The sequence below is a fragment of the Heteronotia binoei genome, chromosome 19, assembly GCF_032191835.1.
Source record: "Heteronotia binoei isolate CCM8104 ecotype False Entrance Well chromosome 19, APGP_CSIRO_Hbin_v1, whole genome shotgun sequence".
Lineage (NCBI taxonomy): Eukaryota > Metazoa > Chordata > Lepidosauria > Squamata > Gekkonidae > Heteronotia > Heteronotia binoei.
The window spans coordinates 27,164,763-27,174,647 of NC_083241.1; the positions used below are offsets into that span (position 1 = coordinate 27,164,763).

General features: G+C 47.0%; 1 non-coding gene across 1 annotated transcript; it reads left to right on the plus strand.

The window, feature by feature from the left end:
- Nucleotides 1-7,745: 7,745 nt before the first annotated feature.
- Nucleotides 7,746-7,817, plus strand: TRNAA-UGC (transfer RNA alanine (anticodon UGC)). The gene has a single exon. It is a non-coding gene; the product is annotated as a tRNA-Ala (tRNA).
- Nucleotides 7,818-9,885: the final 2,068 nt, after the last annotated feature.

Genomic DNA, 9,885 nt, shown 5'->3' on the forward strand with positions numbered 1-9,885 from the left:
GGGAGTCCAGAAGTCACAAGCCAAAGTCAGGGTGTCCAGAAACCAAAGTCAAGCCGGAGTGGATGCTAGAACATCAGGGGGATGACTAGTTGCTTCCACAAAGCCTCCTCCCAAAGCCTACAGCTATATAGCCCTCTGCTGGCTGTTGCCCATTTGGGCTAATTGCTGGCTCAGAGAGGCAGCCAGGATCCTGTTGCAACTCAAGCATCCTGGCTCTTAGAAGGGCCAGAATCCTCTCAAAACTCAGGGCTCAGGGAGCGTCTTGCTTGTGAGCGTGCTGCCCTCCTCCGATCCCTGAGGTCCTGACGGAGGCGGTCACACACACGCGCCACCCAAGAGGGCGAAGCAGGGGGGCTGGGATCTTCTCCAGCAGGAGGCAGGGGCACTGGTGCAGGTGGCAGGGGCACAGTTTCTTCTGCAGGCTCAACTTCCTCTGCAGGGTCCCCAGCACCCATGACAACCATCTTCTCTGATGCTTAGCGTTTCTATGCAACATGCTTCCGGGCCAGAACTGCAGTAACTCCCATGGTGCATCAGAATCTCCTCCAGGTGAACAGATAAAGGGAGAGGAAGGTGGTGGTCCTTTTCTCGCAGTCCTATCCAAATAGTGTTTCCCAGGGGTCATTTTGTAGAAAAATAGGTGGTGGAGCTCATCCAGGGATTGCTATTTATTTATTTATTTATTTATTTATTTGGTTCACTTATATTCCGCCCTTTCCCAGACGGGCTCAGGGCAGATCACATACAGATAAAAACCAGTCACATATAATAAAACCAATAAAATCAATAAATACAATTTAAAACAACAGCATGACATCAACATTAAATAGCAGAGGCGGGCGACACACAGTGCAACTTTAGGTGTAATCATTCAGTGGCCCGAATATAAAGATTCAGATGATAGATCACTGTGTTATGCAGCTGCACCTACTATTCAATGGACAAGGAGGCAGAACTCTCAGAAGGAGGAGGTGGAACTCTCAGAAAGGCTCCTGTGAGCTCCCACTGAATCCGAGGCCTGGTGTTTCCATGGGTGCAAGGATTTCTGTCCACTTTCCCTACAAACCAGTTCTAGGAGGGCAGCCAATAGAATAGAACAGCTGCAATGGAACAGCCAGACTTGAGTCCAAGAGCACTGTAGAGAACAATTAGATTTGGAGAGAGGATAAGCTTTTGAGAGCCTGACAAAGGGAGCGTTGACTCTGGAAAGCTTCTATCCCCCCAAATCTTGTTGGACTCTGACATGCTCCTGAACTCAGTGTTGTTGTTCAGTCGCACAGTTGAGTCTGACTCTTTGCAACCGTATGGACCAAGTCAAGCCAGACCCTCCTGTCTTCCACCATCCTCCGAAGTCTGCTCAAATTCATGTTAGTTACATCAGTAACGCTGTCCAGCCATCTCACCTTTTGCCGTCCCCTTCTTCTTTTGCCTTCTGTCTTTCCCAGCATCAGGGTCTTCTCCAGGGAGTGCTCCCTTCTCATTGGGTGGCCAAAGTATTTGAGCTTCAGCTTCAGCATCTGACCTTCCAGGAAACAGTCAGGGTTGATTTCCTTCAGGACCAGGTTTGCTTGTTAATGCAGCTGAACGCAGCCAACGTCTGATGAGGGCAGAAAGGTGGGAAATGCATCTTGCAAATGAATAAAAATATTAAAGTCTGTTTTTCTCCAAGCTGAACATGAGGGCCGTGTCCCCTTGATGAACCTGACCCGTACATTTGGCAATTTTGAGAACCTGAATTTGCCACTTATTGAGGGAGAGGGGTTGGTTCTCTGTGCCAAGTGGCCAGCTGGTATGATCCTGACATCTAATCTTTTTTGGCGGGGAGGGGAATCCTCTCTTTATCAGCATACAGGCTTTCTATTCCTCTGGCTTTCTGCTCCACTGCAAAGAGCAGGGGTGGCCAAACTGTGGCTCTTTTACATATATTACGCAGCTCTCCATCCTGTTGGCCAGTTTCGAGAAAACATTTGCCTTTTTAAATCACTTCGTCAAGCCAAGCCAGCCAAAAGCTTGGAGAATGCATTTCAAATTAAAGTTGCTTTCTTTCCCCCTCCCCCCATCCATTTGCCTGCCTTCATTCCTTGCAGTTCCCAAACACCTGACATTCAAGTCTTGTGGCTCTCGAACATCTGACGTTTATTCTATGTGGCTCCACCCCAGTATAGATGGGAGCAATTTCACCCCCAGATACATATTTGAATACTGCAGTATTTGATAAAATGTTTTGTATTTGCTCATCTGAACAAATGCTGCCATCATGCCCTGTTCCCTAAGGTTGTGTGTGTGTGTTTGTGTGTGTGTTTGGCAGGGGGGAAATGGCAAGCCCCTAAAGCTGCATGTGTGGTTTTGAGGGTAGGGAGAAATAGCATGAAACCAAGAGCTCAGCTGCCGGCCCCCAGGCTGAATGCTTGCAAGCCTTCTGGAGTCCCAGCTTCCTTTCAGCCTGTTACATAACTATAAAAAGGATGTGGTGGCAGAAACCACTATCGAGTCACAGCTGAATTACAGCAACCCCTGATGGGTTTTTCAGGCAAAAGACTTTCAGAGGTCATTTCCCTTTGCCTGCCTCTGCATAGCAGCCCTGGACTTCCTTGGTGGTCTCCTGCCAAACACCAGCTAGGGCCAACCCTGCTTAGCTTCCAAGATCTGATGAGATCAGGCTAGCCTGGGCATAATAAGGATATACGTCACATCAGGGGTGGTATTCTAGCAGGAGCTCCTTTGCATATTAGACCACACACACACACACCGATGTAGCCAATCCTCCAAGAGCTTACAAGGCTCTTTTTTGTAAGCTCTAGGAGGATTGGCTACATCAGGGGATGTGGCCTAATATGCAAAGGAGCTCCTGCTAGAATTCCACCCCTGGGTTACGCCATGATAATTTCAGAGATGGCAACATGAGTGGAGCATCAGAAAGTACAGTCATGTTATGGTGGGCTGCAACAGACAGAGAGGGGTAGATCAAATCTGGTGGAGAAATTCAGCAGTGAAGGATTTCTGCAGCATTCAAATGCCTGATGTAAGTGGAGAAAACCTGCAGGGGCTTTTGACTTTCGAATCAGCTGGTGCCTTCCACCTATTCAGGATACCAGTCACATACACACACACACAAACACACACACAATTTTTAACACCGGAATATTTATTACTAAATTTAAGATTGTGAATTAAAGACAATCCAGAAAAGGATAATGATGTTATTGTTTGCATCAAAGTTAACCATAGCTAGTATAAGGAAATCAGAAAGAAGTCCAACTATAGAGGGATGGTTAAATAAAATATGGAATATATATATATATATACTAACTGAAATAACTGAAATAATAAAACAAACTGAAATAATAAAACAAATTGATTATAATGATAGACAATCTGATTTTATATCAGTATGGTTCCCAATATTAGAATATTTATATGCTCAGAAGGAAGTACCAGATATAGTCGATATGCTACAATTGTGGTAATTTAAATATATTATAAAGGTCTGCATAATGTAAAGTCGCATTACATGATCTAATACAGAATATAACTACAGATATTTATCTCAGACTAATAGCATGTATATTTTTTACAATTTTAATCACTCCTGTCCACATTGTTCGCTGTATAATTTTTAAAAAATTAAAGAATACCAGTGATGGAACATCTTGTGTTTCTCAACAACCTGGGATTCTTCTGTTATTTGTGTTCTTTCAATAGTAAAAAAAAAAAAAGGTAAAGCTAATCCCCTGTGCAAGCACTGGTCATATCTGACTCTGGGGTGACGTCACATCACAACGTTTTCACAGCAAACTTTTTACGGGGTGGTTTTGTGAGGAAAAACCCCTTACAGAACATCGTAGTCACCAACTTGGTTGCCAGAGCACCTGGAGAAGTAACTCACACACGTCTGGCCAGAGAGTGTGAGTGAACTTATCCAGGGGCGAAAGGGACTTATGCAGTACTAGCAGCCATAACGCTAAGAAGGCACTCAAGACCAGTACAAGAGTGCCCACCAGGAGAACAGATGGCTTCCCGCCGCTCTGTATGACGTCCATCTCGGCCGTGGAGCAGAGGAGACTGCGCCGCCAGGAGCTATCCAGGCTAACGGTTTTGAAGCACTGACCATGGAATCCAGTGTGCAGGGCTAACACCACACGCAGCCATCTTCCTACCAGGCCAGACTCCATTTCAGCGAAGCGAACGGCTCACGTACTCGCCAGATGTCACCTGTAACTGCAGGCAATCGACCCACCCCAGGCGTGGACAAGTGTCCAACTGCCACTGTCTTTGTCCAGCAAAACCTTGGACAAAACACTGGTGACAATAGAAGATTGAAGAAGAGGAAGAACATCTTCACCCGGAGCCAAGTGTCTTTTTACCGACTGGGTGTTACCTTAGATAACAATTTGGCCATCTATTGTCACCCTCTTAGATAAGTGTGATAAACTCAAGCACACCTCCACCCAGTGATTTCCCCCACTCTTCTCTATACTGTCACCTTGGAGCACCCCCACCCTGATCCATTTCAACTTGAAAGTTCACTCAGGTAACCAGAACCCAAGCCTGTTCATTGGTCAGTTATGGGAACCCAATTAGGTGCCACCAATGAACTTTCTGTTGGCCGTTGCAGTAGTCCAGCCCTTATGGTCACTGCGAAGCCTCCCCTTTTTGGGCGGTCATGCATCAGCTGACCACCGTCCTCCTCCTTCGTACCTCCCATCCCCTAAGGGCTCAAGATAGTCTTTATAACCTGTGGACTAGCTACCCACAGGTGTGCTTCTAGCAGTATCCCAATTCCACTGTCTAGATCCATCCCCAATTTTAAGGCCAAGTTTCGGGTCCCCTCTCCCACTTCCTCACTCGTCACCATTGGAGCCTTCCTTGAAGACTATGATCGGTAAATCATAGTCTACCCATGTGTTTCTCTATATCTCTATCTAATTTTCTTAGGACTGTATGTATGACTTTATGAGTATTTTATCTTGTATGGAAGGCTATATTTTTCTGGAATGAATTTTAATCGTTTTACTTAATTAGAGTCCCTAATATTTTTAAGCATTAATTTCTGGACGTGGAATCCTGTATACACAGGTAAAAGATCCTGATTAAGCCAGGTGCCCACCTGACAATTCCCCAACCTCATTTTGAGGGCATTTTGGCTTATAGTTTGCCATTGCCTTCCCCAGTCCTCTACACTTTCCCCCCAGCAAGCTGGGTACATCACAGTATACAGGTACAATAAACATAATGTTACAATCAAAGTATTAAAACGTACAGTTTTTCACCTGGGCGAATTCTGCAGCATCCCTCCGAACTTGACCCCCTTTTTTTTTGCTAGTAACTAGGGGCTGTGGGGGGAGGGGGCCCTTTAAATCATGCAGGAGGCTGGTGATGACTCCTGCCACCCCTTCCACATGATTTGGAAAGGAAAGGAAAGGTCCCCTGTGCAAGCACCAGTCATTTCCATCTCTGGGGTGACATTGCTTTTACAACATTTTCACAGCAGACTTTTTCACAGCAGACTTTTTACGGGATGGTTTGCCATTGCCTTCCCCAGTCATCTACACTCCCCCCAGCAAGCTGGGGACTCATTTTACCAACCTTGGAAGGATGGAAGGTTGAGTCAACCTCAAGCCAGCTACCTGAACCCAGCTTCCACTGGGGATCGAACTCAGGTCATGAACAGAGGGCTCAGACTGCAGTACTGCCACTTTACCACTCTGCGCCACGGGACTGGATTTCAATAGTAAACCACCATGCAAAAAAACCCCAATGGCTTGGAATCTCCCACTTAGTGTCAAAAGCGGCTGCAGCACACCACAAGGGACTGCCCTTTGAGGAAGTCCCCCACCCCCTTGAGCGCCTAGCAACTCATTGCTCCATTTTTCAGATCATGGTCGGGAGCTGCAGAGTATTTGCACAAGGGCAAAAGAACAGTCTGCAACTGTTCCAAGACTCCAGGCCAGATGTGCAGCACAGGACCCCAGTGAGCCAGAATGAAAAGCAGGATTCCCCTGCAATCCTGGGGCAGGATTACTCCAGCCTGAGGCCTTTGATTTCAGCAAACTGAGACTGGAATACCTCTGCGTAGGATTGCACAATGCAGAATCTGACCATTCAGGGGAAAAGCCAGCTGTTTCTGCCGGTTCTTGCAGCTGCTTCCCTTTGGAACGAAATCCGCTCCTCAATCTCTGCTCTCTGCACCATCCCATGAATAAACATGCAGACATCTTAAACAACCCTTATGTCTGTTGCATCTTCCCCACCCACACCCCATCGCAGAGACTCTGCAAAAGCTTCTCTCTGGGCCCAGAAGGGCAGTCCGGCTTTGTTGTCTCAAATGCCAGCTTTGGTCCTACTTGATCACTGTCACCCTCAAGGTTACTCACAAGGTGCTCCTGGCAGTAGGGGATATTAATCATTTATAAAGCCCTTTGATCTCACCAGGCAAAGGATTTCTATAGTCCTTTTCTCCAGCATTCAGAGCAGCATTCCTTTGAGTTATTCACCTACTTTCTTTTTCATTGAGCAATTGGAGCTAATTCAGAGCCGAGCCGGGATATAATCTAAATCAGGGGTGGCCAAACTGTGGCTTGGGAGCCACATGTGGCTCTTGAAGCCCCCACCTGCCGTTGGCCAGCTTGGAGAAGGCATTTAAAGTTAAAGTTGCTTTCTTTTCACCTGTCTCTCCCCATCTATTTTCCTTCCTCCCTCCCTTCCTTGCTTCCTTCCTGTCTTGTGGCCCTCAAACATCTGATTGTTTATTATATGTGGCTCTTATGTTAAGCAAGTTTGGCCACCTCTGATGTAAATCAAGGGCACCCCAGGTTTATTAATATTCCATCTGCTGGACAATTCCAGTTTTTTATTAGCTACCTTGACTAGACAGGATGCAGGGAGCCATGACTTAATGGAAGATCATCTGCTTTGGCCCAGGACCACAGAAGCTAAGCAGGGTCAGCCCTGGTCAATATTTGGATGGGAGACCACCAAGGAATACCAGGTTTGCTACACAGAGGGAGGCAATGGCCAATTACCTCTGAAAGTCTCCTGCCTTGAAACACCTTTGGGTCACCATAAATTGACTATGACTTGATGGCACTTGTTATGTATTGCTTTTTACTGGGTTCTTGTTACCTGAGCTTGAGGCAGGCACTCCTTGCAAACCAGGATCCTGAAGCCCAGATGAACTGGCCAATCAGGATGCTAACATGTAACAAAGGGATGCAAATGAAGAATTCTGGAAAGAGCCAATAGGAATAACTGTTGCCTGCTAGGGGGCATGGCTAGCCATGGCCAGATTGTATATAATTCACTACTTAACAGCACTGTCACTACTTAACAGCACTGCCCAGCACACCCCCTCTGCTTTGTGTGCAGATGGTCCAAAGTTCAATTCTCAGCATCTCCAGGTAAAGATCAGGTTCAATCTAGGTGATGTGAAAGCCCTCCACCTGAGACCCTGGAGTCTCACTGCTCATCAGAGTAGACAATACTGACCTTGGCAGACCAAGGATTTGATTCATATATAAATAGCATTATTCGGGGTGAGGCTGTGGCTCACCTGTAGAACATTTGCTTTGCATGTAGGTGCAATTCCTGTCATCTCCAGCTAAAAAGATCAGGTTGTCATGGGTGATGTGAAAGATTGCCATTTGAGATCCCGGAGAGATGCTGACAGTCGGCGTACACAACACCTACTTTGGTAGACCAATCATCTCAGTATAAAGCAGCTCTGTGTGCTCAGGTCTTTCAAGAGGGGGCCTGTGGCTCAGTGGTAGAGCATCTGCTTTGCACACAGAAGGTGCCAGGTTCAATCCCTGGCTTGTCCAGTTAAAAGGACCAGGCAGTAGGTGATGGGGAAAACAGATGGCCTAAGAACTTGGCTCAGTGGAAGAGCCTCTGCTTTTGCATGCAGAAGGTCCCAGGTTCAATCCATGTCATCTCTAGCTAAAAAGATCAGGTTGTCGATTATATGAAAGCAGGGCTTGTGGGTGGGAGTAGACAGGGTAGGCAGCTGCCTAGGGCACTACCCTGTCCTGGAGTGCCACCAGGAGCCCCCTTACTCCCTCTTGCCCATGCAGAGAGCTCCTCCAAGCCTGCCTTGAAGTCTCATCAGTGCAATGGGAAGGCGCTGCTCGGCCACTTTAAACCAAAAAGACGCCAAGCGCTGCTAAAACAGTGCACTCTTTGGAGACTTCCAAGGAAGCCCTCAAAGAGGTACTGCAGAGGAAAGGGTAGACAAATATGATTCTTGATAGATCAAAGGTCTGATTCAGCTTTATGTGTTCGACTTCCCTTACTAGTCTTTGGGGACTTGGGTAACATGGTCAGGTTAGGCAAACTGTGGGCCTCAGTTCCTGGTAGAAGAAGAAGATGATGATGATACTGGATTTATATTCTGCCCTCCACTCCGAATCTCAGAGTCTCAAAGCGGTTCACAATCTCCTTTACCTTCCTCCCCCACAACAGACACCCTGTGAGGTGGGTGGGGCTGAGAGGGCTCTCCCAGAAGCTGCCCTTTCAAGGACAACCTCTGCCAGAGCTATGGCTGACCCAAGGCCATTCCAGCAGGTGCAAGTGGAGGAGTGGGGAATCAAACCTGGTTCTCCCAGATAAGAGTCCACACACTTAACCACTACACCAAACTGGCTCTCAGGTAAGACCTGCAACCGGAGATATAAATCAAATTTAGCGTGCCACCATTTCAGTTTGGTTTTTTTTTAATTAAACATGGTGACTGTATTAATGGTTTGGATGCTTCCGAATGCACACACTGCAGAAAGGAGCGTCGCTCTGTGCCATGTCGTCTCTGCAGATTTCATTTCCATGGTGCACTGCCTGCTCTTCTGATTGTTGCCAGTCTCCGGGAACAGATGGCAAGCAGTCTGCACAATACAGTGGGCAGGGTGTCCATAACATCCTTCCAGCAAACATGATCTATGCGCTGCCTGCTGTGTGTCTCTTTTAAAGACATCACTGGCTTCATTTCCAGAGGTTCTCATGAAGGGACTCTCCAAGACACATCGGCACACATGCATGCACTCTGTTCTGTCAGGTTTAGGCATGGGGCGGGTCTTTGAAATCTGGCCTTATAAACTGTGGACAGAAGAAGAAGAAGACAATGATGACAACATTGGATTTGTATTCTGCCCTCCACTCAGAGTGGCTCACAATCTCCTTTATCTTCGTCCCCCACAACAAACACCCTGTGAGGTGGGTGGGGCTGAGAGAGCTCTCACAGCAGCTGCCCTTTCAAGGACAACTCCTCTGAGAGCTGTGGCTGACCCAAGGCTATTCCAGCAGCTGCAAGTGGAGGAGTGGAGAATCAAACCCAGTTCTCCTAGATAAGAGTCCGCACACTTAACCACTACACCAAACTGACAGGCCTGTCTACAAGGGCCCTGACTATGTTCTTGTTACATTGGTTCTTGGGCTCCATTTGTTCTTTTTTTTAACCCTTAAATGGTCTGCAGGGCTTTTTTTGTAGCAGGAACTCCTCTGCATATTAGGCCACACACCCTTGATGTGGCCAATCCTCCAAGAGCTTACAGGGCTCTTAGTACAGGGCCTACTGTAAGCTACAGGAGGATTGGCTCCATCATGGATATGTGGCCTATTATTCAAAGGAGTTTCTGCTACAAAAAAAGACTTGGCATGGCTGCTTCTCCGTGAACGTACCCAGAGATTAGCATCTTCTTCAGAGGCTGTGGCTGTATGTAGGCTTATTTTGTAGAAAAAGTCCAGCAGGAACTCTTCTTCATATTAGGCTACACACCCCTGGCATCACCATTGTTTCACACAGGGCTTTTTTTAAAGAAAAAGCCCAGTAGGTCCTCATTTGCATATTAGGCCACACCCCCTGGTGCCAAGCCAGCCAGAACTGCATTCCTGTGCGTT